The sequence below is a fragment of the Rhagoletis pomonella genome, unplaced genomic scaffold (genome assembly GCF_013731165.1).
Source record: "Rhagoletis pomonella isolate Grant_MI unplaced genomic scaffold, Rhpom_1.0 Rhpom_scaffold_00729, whole genome shotgun sequence".
NCBI classification, from domain to species: domain Eukaryota; kingdom Metazoa; phylum Arthropoda; class Insecta; order Diptera; family Tephritidae; genus Rhagoletis; species Rhagoletis pomonella.
The window spans coordinates 2,767-15,444 of NW_023459283.1; positions in this window are offsets into that span (position 1 = coordinate 2,767).

Genomic DNA, 12,678 nt, shown 5'->3' on the forward strand with positions numbered 1-12,678 from the left:
ATATTTGCAAACTACTGCAAAGAATGGAGTGTCACATCTTAAAAGGTTCAGAGAAATAACGAAACAAACAAACATTTTATGGTCTTATATTTCTTTCACACCGCATTGCTATTTTTTCTATCTTTTCCTTTTGTTTAGCGCTGTAACCGCTTAAGTTATATCTTTTAATTTATACATGTGAATTATTATCAATGAGCATTTTTTCATTTGCTCCTGAATTTTGGGTACATTTTCTTATAGTACCTCTCATTCTTTTTTATATTACATATATACACTCCGATGTTCGGGATAGTATTTTAAATATACCAGCAATATATGTAAAAGTAGTGGCGGCTGTTGTAGAGCATTACGCAGCGCCTGAGCTCAAGCCCAGTTTCCCACCAACATCAAAATATAAAAAACAAAAGATTTTTTTTCTTATAGCGGTTGCGCCTCTGTTGGTAATAGTAAACCTCCGAGTATATTCTGTCATGGAAACGACTTCTCATAAAAATACAATTGCCGTTCGGAGGCGACGTAAAACTGTCCTTTACTTTGTGTGACAAAATCACGCACGCCACATATCGGAGGAGAAGCTAGGCCAAACACTAACATATTGTGTAAGCGCCAATATGTATATCGTCGTTTAAAGTAGAAAGCCGCGTATCGTGGTTCTGCAAAACCTCTTAACTGACATTTGTGCCAAAAAAGATATTTGGTCACCGGAAGCTCCTGGCATCAAGCCCTTAGCCATTTATAATAAAATATCGATACTTAGACATAAGGAGAAGAGGTAATTAAGTTTAAAAGAGAGAACCGTTTTTAATTAGGACAAGTTTTACTCTCTCCTTTTATTTAAATTATTTTAATTTAGGCAACCTCACATTCGAGGTTTTGAATTTTTTTGATGCGCGGTTTTGTACTTTAAACGACGATATGTAGAAGTATTGCATACATATTTTGGTGCCTTTTCAAGTATAAAATCCATTGAGAAACGGAAGAAAACGGCATCCCTATGATTTCAACTTATGCCAAATGTTTCGTAAACAAGCAATTCTGAACAAAAACCTGTTTTTCCACAAAGATGTTTAAATGGAGGCATTACAAATATGGAAAAATTGTAATCCAAAAGGCTTTATTGGCAGTAGGTCCTTTTTAAAGCACATTTAACAAGAAAATAAGCTATTAGTTTCGAAGTTAGCACAAAATGAAATTTTTTTGTTTGTTGTTTACAAAAAAAATACTTGCCAAGTATATAAGTCAAAAATGTTAAATATATATCGCTTTCATTCATTTCTTTATAGAGTTGGTGCTTCTTTTATAGGAAAATTCATACGGCTTATGAACAGATTCATACCATGGTTAAATGCACCATTACACATTGAGATGTTAGCTTACTACCAATATAGAAGTATTACATATATGTGCACCATAACCTATTACAGCGCCGCTGAGGGCAAAATAAAGGAAATTGTAATATTCTAAATTAAGCAAAAGAATCAAACAATGTTTTAAGTTCGCATAGAAAATGATTTCCAAGCTGTTTTTAAGATTCATTTGAATCCCATATGTTTTCAAATATACGAGCCTTAGAACTTTGGTATATGTGATAGCAAATTCACGGCCTATTTACAAAAAAAAAGCATTAATGTTTAATATGACGTTTTGCTTTGATATTTTAAAAATCGTACAGATTTGAGAAAAAGTTCATCAAAAGAGGTTTTTGGCACTTTTTGGTTTTTTTTTGAAGATATCAAAGATTTGAGCTTGGATTCTTTACCTGACTTTGCCACATTCAAAATTCTGTATCTTTGGTTCCACTAATCGCATCGTACCCAATTTGTATACCCGAGCGCACTTGTGCACAAGGGTATTATAACTTTGTTCGCATAACGGTTGCTTGTAACAGCCAAATCGTATCGAGATAGATACAGAAATGTATACATTTTTCTATATCTATCTCGATTCGATTTGGCTGTTGCTTAGAATGAAAAGAGAAATCGATTAAGCTATCTGTCCGTGTACACGATAACTCGAGCAAAAATTGAGATATGTCAACGAAATTTGGTAAGTTGGTTGCCCTTTATCCAAGGTACATTGGGATTAGAGATGGGCGCGGGACCCACGGTACTGATTTAAAATTGGCCCGGATGGGCGGTATCGGGAAGATCTGTAAAAATATGGCGGGCGGGACGGGACCAAAATCCTTTCCCGACAATCCCGATAAAACCGCAACCCCCGCGAATTCACAAAATCTTCCTTAAAACGATGTTTGAAATATTCACTTTTAATGTTTTATTGGGACGAAAAAGAAAAAAATAATAGGAAGATGCCAGATATTTCATTATTATTTTTATATTAAAAATTAATTTGAAAGACATGAACATTTTTGTCAACCTTCGATCGGTTTGCAAACCTCGCCACACACGTTGAAATCTCAACCGATCGTTTAAATTTGTTGTCCGTTTGTAGCCTGCTTTAGAGATAGATATCGGGAACCACGGGACTCGCGGTCCAATTCTAAAAAAACATCGGGATAGGCGGGTTCGGGACTAAAAAATCGAATGTCGGGATGGGCGGGATCGGAATTAAATCTTTAGTCTCGTGCCCATCTCTAGTTTGGATTGAAAACGGGCAAAATCGAACAATAACCACACCCACCTCCCATATAACGGTAATTTACATAAATACTAAAACTGCGATAAATTAGTAACTATTTAAGCGAATTTACTCAAAATCGATATATGCAGTGACCTCTTACCAGAAAATTATATTTAGGCAAATTTTTGGAAAATGGGCGTGGCACCGCCACTTACGCCTACGTATGTGTAGGTATCTCGGTACGTGGTTTATCGATTTCTACCAAATTCGGCACATTTCGCAACCTGGGCGCAAAAAGCAATATGTTGAAAATTTTTGAAATCGGGCTAAAATTACTGCCACTTACTAATAACGGTAAATTTCAGAAATGCGAAAACTAAGATCTTTCAATAACTAAATATGCCAACTTACAACAATCTTTTAACAAGACACAAGATTATTGATTTTTGTTAAATGGGCGTGGCACCATCCACTTATGACTACATAAGTATATATCAATAACCGCCTTACCGATTTCCACCAAATTTGGTCCAATTATTTCAATATAATAATAATAATAGATTGGCGCTTACACATATGTTAGTGTTTGGCCGAGCTTCTCCTCCGATTTGTGGTGTGCGCCTTGATGTTGTCACACAAAGCGGAGGGACCTACAGTTTTACGCCGACTCCGAACGGCGATTGTATTTTTATGAGAAGCTGTTTTTCATGGCAGAAATACACTCGGAGGTTTGCCATTGCCTGCCGAGGGACGACCGCTGTTAAGAAAAAACCTTTTTTCTATATTTTTGCGATGTTGCTTTGACCAGGGTTTGAACCCAGGCATTGTGGAGTGGAAGCGCGCACTGCTTACCACTACACCACAGCGGCCACAACAATATATCATAGCTTATTATTGAAACTGTTGGACATCGGGAAAAATACTCCTCCTTATCATGCAGTTTACTGAATGGTGAAAAAACGATATTTAATACATGCGCCGGGTGTATAAAATTCGGTTTCCCCGAACTTATACTTCTTTACTTGTTATATAATATTTTTGTTTTTCTTGAGAGCTGGAAAACATGCTTTAGGCTCAAAAGTTACATTTTCCCTATATTTTTCCCGATGTCAAACAGTTTTAATAATATGCTATGATGTATTAAAATAATTGGAGCAAACTTGGTGGAAATCTTTAAGGCGGTTATCGATATATACTTATGTAGTCATAAGGGGATGGTACCACGCCCATTTAACAAAAATCAATTAGTTATTGAAAGATCTGAGTTTTCGTATTTCTGAAATTTACCGTTAAGTGGAAACAGTGGCGTAGCCAGGGGGGGTAGGATTCGGGGGGATATATCCTCCCCTTCGTCAGTGAAATGAAACTTTTTATATTTGAATTAATAACACAGTACTATTTTACCCTTCCGATTTATAGTTTTTTTATTTCAGACTGATGAAAAATTATCTTTTAATGAATAGATAAAATTATCGGTTGGTGGATTATGTATTTATTATATATGTAGAGTCGTTGCGCTGGGTATCCAGTTACAGTTGCATGGCTATACTCAATCCCGACTCTTGCGTCCTCGTTCGGCACTCTGGGCAACGTGAGCAACCCATGTGCGAGATGCGGTAGCCAATCCGAGTGGAGCCTTGGGTCACGGCAGAAAGAGAGGGAGCTTCGGTGGGGCCACTCCGACTTATTCGGTTTAAGGGCTCACTGAAGTCTGCAGCGTCTGTTCACCAGTAGGTGCGGCTGCAAGCGGGTGTCTGCTTGAAGCAAGCGGCTCGCTATATAAACGTGTATTTGGTTGCGAAACCACCCTCGTCCCAGCAATGGGTTGTGCGCTGCGTTTGGGACCCGCCACGTAAAAACCATTTCCAGTGAAGAAGCAAGGCAAAGCCTCGGATGACACCCCCCCTTATGATGACGACCACGGTAGACGTTTAAAAGACTACGATTTGAGGGCATGCACCTGGAATGTCCGGACCCTTAATGGGGAAGGTGCCTCTGCCCGGCTGGTTGATGTCCTCGTAAGGACAAAAGCTGACGTCACCGCCATCCAAGAAATGCGATGGACGGGGCAAGGTAAGCAATGTCTGGGGCCTTGCGACGTCTACTACAGCTGCCATGTAAAGGAGCGCAAATTCGGAGTTGGATTTGTGGTGGGAGAGAGACTCCGTCGCCGAGTACTGTCGTTCACCCCGGTGGACGAGCGTCTGGCCACAATCCGCATCAAAGCGAGAGCAGGATGAGGCATCCAAGGATCTCTTCTATGAGGGCTTGGAGGGCACGTACGAGCGCTGCCCCCGACATGATATCAAAATCCTGCTTGGCCAGGATGGGCAAGGAAGGGATCTTTAGAACCACCGTCGAGAAATTCAGACTCCACGACGAAACGTCCGACAACGGATTGAGGCTGATCGACTTCGCCGAGGCCCGAAACATGGTAGTATGCAGTACTAGGTCCAAGCATAAAAAGATCCCTCAAGCTACGTGGCTGTCTCCGGGTCGAAAAACAAGAAACCAAATCGATCATGTTGTGATAGACGGAAGGCACGCTTCCAGTGTTTTAGACGAACGCACTCTCCGAGGTCCAAACATCGACTTGGACCACTAACTTGTTGCCGCCAAGATACGCACCCGCCTCTGTGCAGGAAAAAATGTGCGCCCAAATATGCAAGGAAAGCTTAACGTCAAAAGGCTGCAATCACAACAGACAGCAAGCGCTTTTGCTACTCGACTCTCACACCTGCTCTCAGAGAGCACTCTTCAACAAACCGAAATATGCGAGCAGTGGAACCACATTTCCCGCTCATTAAGTACCGCCGCCGAAGAAGTAGTTGGATTTCAGCGAGCCCGAAAGAACAACTGGTGTCAGGAAGCTGCAGAGCAAAAAAAATGCCGCCTACAGGGCCACGCCTCGATCGGGCGCAACGCGTGCTATATGGGACCGCTATAGGGATCTGAAGAGGGAAGCGAGACGTATTTGCCGCAATAAGAAGAGAGAGGCCGAAATACGTGAGTGCGAAGAGCTTGAAATGCTGGCCGACAGGAAGAATGCCCGAAAATTTTACCAGAGAGTTAGGCGACTTACGGAAGGTTTCAAGACCAGGGCGTACTCCTGTAAGAACAATAATGGCGACCGAATAATCGATGTCCGGAGCATACTTAAATTATGGAGGGAACACTTTTCCGCCCTACTAAATGGTAGCAGCACGGAAAGTTGTGGAGAAGAAGAACCCAAGCCCGCCTGCCTGACTATGACGAGGTACATATAGCAATAACACGGCTGAAAAACAACAAATCTGCTGGAGCTGACAGCCTGCCAGCTGAGCTATTCAAGTACGGCGGCGAAGAGTTGATAAGGTGCATGCATCAACTCTTGTGCAGAATATGGTCAGATGAACGCATGCCTGACGACTGGAATGTAAGTGTGCTCTGCCCAATCCACAAGAAAGGTGACCCCACCATTCGCGCCAACCCCCGCGGGATCAGCCTTCTAAGCATAGGTTACAAGGTCTTATCGAGCGTATTGTGTGAAAGACTGAAGCCCACCGTCAATGAACTGATTGGACCTTATCAGTGTGGCTTTAGACCTGGCAAATCCACCATAGACCAGGTATTCACAATACGCCAAATCTTGGAAAAGACCCGCGAGAAAAGGATTGACCCTCACCACCTATTTGTCGACTTTAAAGCCGCTTTTGACAGCACTAAAAGGAGTTGCCTATACGCCGCTATGTCTGAAATTGGCATCCCCTCAAAACTCATACGGCTATTTAAAATGACGTTGAGCAATACCACCAGCTCCGTCAGAATTGGGAAAGGCCTCTCCGAGCCGTTCGCCACCAAACGAGGTTTCAGACAGGGCGACTCCCTTTCGGGTGACTTCTTTAATCTGATGTTTGAGAAGATAATAAGAGCTGCAGAACTGAACCGCTCAGGAACAATTTACTACAAGAGCGTGCAATTGCTGGCTTATGCCGATGACATCGACATCATCGGTAACAAAAACCGCGAAGTCTGTTCTGCCTTTTCCAAGTTGGATAAGGAAGCAAAGCGAATGGGTCTTGTGGTAAACGAGGACAAGACGAAGTATCTCCTGTCATCAAACAAACAGTCAGCCCATTCGCGCCTTGGCACCCACGTCACTGTTGACAGTTACAATTTCGAGAAAGTAGAGAATTTCGTTTACTTGGGAACCAGCATTAACACCGATAATAATGTCAGCATTGAAATCCAACGCAGAATCACTCTTGCCAACAAGTGCTACTTTGGACTGAGTAGGCAATTCAGGAGTAAAGTCCTCTCTCGACGTACGAAAACCACGCTGTATAAGCCACTCATCATGCCCGTGCTGATATATGGCGCAGAAGCATGGACAATGACAACATCCGATGAGGCGGCTCTTGGAGGGTTCGAGAGAAAGATTTTGCGGAAGATTTACGGGCCTTTACGCATTGGCGACGGCGAGTACCGCAGACGATGGAACGATGAGCTGTATGAGCTTTACAACGACATGGGCATAATGCTGCGAATTAAAATACAGCGGTTCCGCTGGCTTGGCCATCTCTTTCATGTCATGGACACCGACGCTCCAGCTCTGAAAGTATTCAACTCGGAACCCGCTGGGGGTAGCAGAGGAAGAGGGAGGCCCCCACTGCGATGGAAAGATCAGGTGGAGAAGGACTTGGCTTCACTTGTCGTTTCCAATTGGCGTCAGTTGGCACAGAAGAGAAACGACAGCGCCAAAAAAGAAGAAGAAGAAGGATTATGTATTTGAATATTTACGAAATACACTAGGCCATTTTGCTTAGTTTTCCACAATGTTGGGAAATAAAATTATTCCTTCAGTACGAAATCTATACAAAAACTGTACTTTTCGACTGCAAATTGCATCGAATTTTGAGTTTGCTGATATGCATGCATGCATACATAGATTCCCTTCAAGACCAATGATTTGATGGTATTCACGGGAAAGTTTATGTAGGTACGTTTACACATTTTGCACTTTTAACATAAATGTCAAGGCAGATATTTTAAAATACACTTCTTAACAAACAAATTTTTTTAAAGTAATTATGAATGGATAAAAGAGACATCTTCTTTGAATTCAGTACTAAAACTTGACATTTCAAGTGCTTATCAAAACTGTATGCATGTTAACTAGATTCGCCATTTATTTTAAAATTATATAATTTTAATTATTTGTTCATAAAAATGCAGTTTACACTTTAACAAATCCCTTATAAGTGAAAAGTTTAATCTTTGCGCAACATTAAAAAAATCAACAAACTTTCATAAAGCTTTTTAATTAGACTTCCTAGAAATACATATTTTAATTATGCAGTTTTGTAGCCCGATCAATTCAAATAAAGCGCAAGTTTAAAATACATAGCTGCGACTTATCGTTGATTTTTAATATTTTTTTTGTTTGATGAAGGCTCAATTTCTTCATTAAAAAAGTCGTCGAACATAATTAGATAATATGGAAGAATGTTACCGACATCGTCAAAAATATGCCATACATCAACTGTAAATCACAGTTACTTTAAATTTGCACTTTATTAGACTAAAATTCAATGAGCTAAAAAACTGCAAAATATTAAGAGATAAAATTGAGATAGAAAGTTAGAAATTTTTACAAAAGTTTCTAGATTTTTTTTTAATGTTGTTCAAAGATTAAACTTATTTTCATTTAGTGTTTGTTAAGGAATAAACTATATTTTTATAAACAAATAATTCAAATTAAAATATAATAAAATAAATAGTCAAATCTAGTCAATATGTGAGTGTTGTAAAGTTATGATATTTAAGAACATCCATTTCTTAATTAACGATGGCACTGTTTCTATATGAAGCTGATTTCGACATTTTGTTTTAATAAAATTTAGTATCGAAAATATTCTTTCAAAACTTGCCTAGGAATGTGATATAATGGTTCGTTCAAAAGCTTTTTACAAAACTTATAAAGGCAAAAACAAAAAGGCGAAGACAAAAAGGGAGTAAAAAAATTTCCCGCAGTGAATTTTCAGATTTTTAAAACGGTATAGTAATTTAATTTTTTAAATTTAAATAAAGCATGAAGACCCCATGGAATACACGAGTAGAAAAAATATATAACGGTAAAACTGGCACATAAATAAATATATGAAATATATGAAAGAAAGCACTCAGGCGACGCCTCTAGCCATTGTGTGTCACAGATTTAAGTTATCGATGGACATTTTTTTTTCATCCTCCCCCCCCAAAGCCAAATCCTGGCTACGCCATTGTGTGGAAAGTGGCAGTAGTTTTAGTCCGATTTCAGAAATTTTCAACATATTGTTTTTTGCGCCCAGGTTGCTAAATGTGCCGAGTATAGTAGAAATTGATAAACCGGGTACCGAGATACACATATGTAGGCGTAAGTGGGCGGTGCCACGCCCATTTTTCTAAAAATTTGCCTAAATATAATTTCTGATAAGAGGTCATTGCATATATCAATTTGCGATAATTTATCGCAGTTTTCGTACATCTGTAAATTATCGTTATATAGGTGCTGGGCCTTGTTCTTGTCTGATTTCAAAAATTTTCAACGGGTTTCTTAGTGTGGCCCTAAGCAATGCTCGCTCCGAGTTTGGTGGAGATTGGTGAAGGTTATACTGAGATATAGCATTTCATCATAAGGGGGCGGGACCACGCCCATTTAAACAAAAATTTCATAACTATCTTATTTTATGCCAAAATTCTACTTCAAATACCAACTTTCAACAATTTTGATCCAGTATTTGCGGAAATATCTTAGTTTTTGCATATTTCGAAAATAAAGTTATATGGGAGGTGGGCGTGGTTATTGCCTGCTTTTGCCCATTTCCCCATTTTGCCATCCCAACCTACCTTGGATAAAGGGCAACCTGCTTACCAAATTTCGTTGACATATCTCAATTTTTGCTCGAGTTATCGTGTACACGTACAGACAGACGGATAGACATGGCTTAATCGATTTCTTTTTTCATTCTGAGCATTTATGTGTACATTTGTCTATATGCGTTATGCGAACAAAGTAATAATACCCATGTGCACAAGTACGCTCGGGTATAAAAACACGCTCAAGAAATTAAAAACAAATTTTCTTTAAAAATTTGTTGGTCCATTTACAGTTCTCTAGAAATATATATATGCAAATATTTGTTCAAGAAATTTTACAGCAGGGTAAAGAATATTTTGAAGGGAGAGAAACAATGAGAAATATTTCTTGTAATATATCTTCAGCTGGAAACTAAACTTAAAAACAGGAAATTGTTGATATTAAATTTCGCGCTTTTTTAATATAAAAGAATATTTTAATATGTATATATAATGTGAAAATTGAGAACATAAAATCGCGCGATTTTTTATTACAAATTTTCGCCTGCGGCACTTTTTTTGATATAAAACCAATAACTAACGTGATTTTCGTGTCCGATGTATATAATAAACCGTTGCTTGTATCCACATCGTGGAACCATAGAAAACGTCGTGTCTAGTAAAAAGATTCTCAGCTATAGGCGTTGAAAAGAAAATAATGTAGGCAAAGCCGGCTTCCATGATATTCTTTGATAAAAATCCCTTTGGTAATTTCTCTTGCACATTCCAAATTCTTTTGGTTTACAAAAAATTAGGGTTTTGTCACTATACAAGGAGTGACATAATCTCAAATTTTAAAATTTGAGTTATTATGCCACTTGGGGCTATATCACATATACCCCTCTAGTATTTCAAAAATAAGCTGTGTATATTCGGTTTATGTTCAATCAATATGCTTTTGCTTTTCTAGAATTCATGAGAAAAAAAAATTGTTTACAGTGGTAAAACATTCGAAAATTAATTGACTATTTTTTCTAAAGAGGAATATTTCAAATCAGTCCAAAGTATTGCAACTTATACTTACACTACTACATTCAGTTAAAACTCGGATCGAACCGGTTTTATTTATAAATGACATTAATTTGGCAACGTCCGGAAAATATAGAAAAGGTTGTTTATTCAATATGTTTTATTTATTCATTTTTTTTTGAACCAAGTCCAAATATATGTCCACGTAACAAAATAAAATAGGTATTAAAAAAGAAGAAGGTGTTCAAGCTCGCTTAATGCGGTATACTACTATCTGTCAGGGTATAATTCTCATATGGTTAATTGCGCTGTTAGCCCGTATCGAGAACGTTACCCGTCTATGCTTTAAGGGATATAACTTCCAGATAAACTGCTAACACCGTGAAAACGCGTTGCCACCGAATGGTAGTTGGGTTTTGGAAGAAACTGTATCATGGCAGACATGCCATCGGAGGATTACAACTACCTGTCGGAAACCGCTCGTTTAGGGGAAACAACTATTTCTATCGCTTCAATTGATACACCTAAATAGACACTCGCTGTGTGGCACCTCTACCCAAACGGCTACCGCAGTCCCCAACCGAAGAATAGTAGTGATCCCACTCATTAAAAAATTATTGATATACATACAATTTAAGATCTTTTTAGTTTGTTCAAACATTTCTATCGATCCTTGAAGTGCAATATATGCAAGGGGACAACGTTCGCGTAAGTTCCCCCTAACGTTGTTTCAGTTGTTGTTGTGCTCTTAATGATAACACTTCCCAAATTCTGCTGAGTAAAATATTGTATCCGATTATTTCAATTTTTCCCGTAGAATCCGAATCTCACCGTACAGATATTGGATTGGCTATACTTTTGGAGCAACCTAGGTTTAAAGATGCCGAAAAACGAGCTTTTGGACAATTTTCAGCCTCTGTAAAACAATACATTGATGCAATATATCTGTCTGAGTGGGAGGATATAAAAGCCTAAACACTGCCGTTTAATACTAAAAATCAAAAAATTATGATCCGAACACTGAAAGCAATTGGAAACAGTTTTTGTATACGAGTACGCACGATTTTTTTAACTCTTGTTTTGCCCGTTTTTGATCAGTTGTGTTAAATTAATCTAAGGCGCTGGAAATTTCTAAAGAGGCTGAAATTGAAGCTCAAACCTTCATCTAAAACACAGGGCAACAAAATTTATGTTGACTAAAATATTACAGCCGGTCCTTATAGGATTTGCCCCCTAGAACCCACATCTGATCTTAAAAATTTTTAATTGGCTCTAGTTTGCAAGCAACTGGGGTTTCAAGGTGTCTTCCTCATCTTCATTTCCACTGCTAGAGTTAGTGTCCATCGGTATTTGGTGATTAATCCATGAAACCTCGAGTGTGGATAAAGGCCAGTTAACCATATTTTTTGATTTTGAGTGTTAAAGGGAAGTGTTTAGGCTTTCATATCCTCCCACACAGACAGATACATTGCATCAATTTATTATTTTATAGAGGCTCAAACATGTCCAAAAACGCGTTTTTTCGGCACCTATGAACCTACATTCCTCGAAAAATAGAGCCCATCTAATATCTCTTAGGGTCAGATTCGGATTCTACGGAAAAAATCCTTTAAGAATCGGCTGTAATATTTTAGGCAACATAACATTTTTAAATTTTGTTTCCCTGTCTAATTGTCTCCTACCGCCGTATTCTCACGATTATAACAAAACTCATCGCATATCAATTGATTTAACTACTGCGCCTATAAGTGTGCCTAAAACAAGTAAGAAAGTCTAAGTTCGGGCGGAGCCGAACATTAAATACCCGGCGCAAGTATTAAATATATGTTTTCCACCTTTCCGAAAGCTACTGCTACATGATAAGCGGGTGTATAAATATTAAGTAAACTAGCATCCTTAAATTTCGAAATATTGAAATTTCAAGCATTTCTGAAATTTACCGTTATATGAAAAGCGGCCGTAATTTTAGTCCGATTTCAATAATTTTCAACGGTTCGCTTTTATGTGGCAAGCACAATAACCACAACGAGTTTGGTACAAATTGCTAGAACGGTTAGCGAGATACATATATGTGATCATAAGTGGGCGGTTCCACGCCCATTTTCTAAAATTTTATCATAAGCGTATTTCCTAATAAAGAATTGTTGCAACCATCAATTTTGAATAAATTAGCTTTAATATTTACTGATTTATCGAGGATTTCGTATTTCTCGAAATTACCGTTATATGGGATGTGGGCGTGGTTATTGACCG